The sequence below is a fragment of the Saccopteryx leptura genome, chromosome 5 (genome assembly GCF_036850995.1).
Source record: "Saccopteryx leptura isolate mSacLep1 chromosome 5, mSacLep1_pri_phased_curated, whole genome shotgun sequence".
In the NCBI taxonomy this organism is placed as follows: domain Eukaryota; kingdom Metazoa; phylum Chordata; class Mammalia; order Chiroptera; family Emballonuridae; genus Saccopteryx; species Saccopteryx leptura.
The window spans coordinates 63,336,781-63,337,500 of NC_089507.1; the positions used below are offsets into that span (position 1 = coordinate 63,336,781).

The following is a 720-nucleotide window of genomic DNA, read 5'->3' on the forward strand; positions in this document are numbered from 1 at the left end:
ACGAATTAAATTCGTATCTCAAGGTACCACTGTATACAAAAGGCAATAATAGTTCTCTTTGGGTGATAGAATAATAGATTATTTTTATTTTCCTCTTTACACATTCCTGGATTTTCTATTCCTTGCAGTGAACCTGTGCAAAACACCAATTCTAATATTTTTTTAAAGATCCCATCATTAAAAACTTGGACATTAAAAAACATTATCAGGTTGGAGAAATATGGCTGCTCCAATATTAGCTGGGAGGTTATACTCCCTGCTGTTCCTCGTACCACCACCTTCTCCCTTACCACCACACAGGTGCCCTATTCTTCAAAGGTGCCTTCAATCAAGACTAGGTCTCCGTCTATGAACACATCAACCAGGGGAAGCTGTGAAAACACATCAAACACAAGTATGAGACCTAGTTCCTCAGAGGCTCTCATCAAGGCCAGATGGACCAGGTTCCACCCACCAGCTGTTTGCCCAGAGCCCGGGCCTCAGCTTGAAATGATGCTCCCCTCACTCTCCATGGACCACTTTTAGCTGTTGTTAGGAAATGGCTTCACCTGACAGACTCTTTAACTTCTGCTATGAAGTATGTTTAGTCTGAGTCATCAGCAAATAAACGTAAATTGTCCTTGAAAAAAAAAAGTCATCAAAGTTAATCGTACCTGATTTAAGATCTTATCCCTTTAACAAAACATTTAGAGTGGACCAATTAACACAACTAAATCTACT

The 720-nt window shown here is 39.9% G+C and overlaps 1 pseudogene; it reads left to right on the forward strand.

The window, feature by feature from the left end:
* Positions 1-220: 220 nt before the first annotated feature.
* Positions 221-407, forward strand: LOC136406496 (cytochrome b-c1 complex subunit 9 pseudogene; annotated as a pseudogene).
* The last annotated feature ends 313 nt before the right edge of the window (positions 408-720 follow it).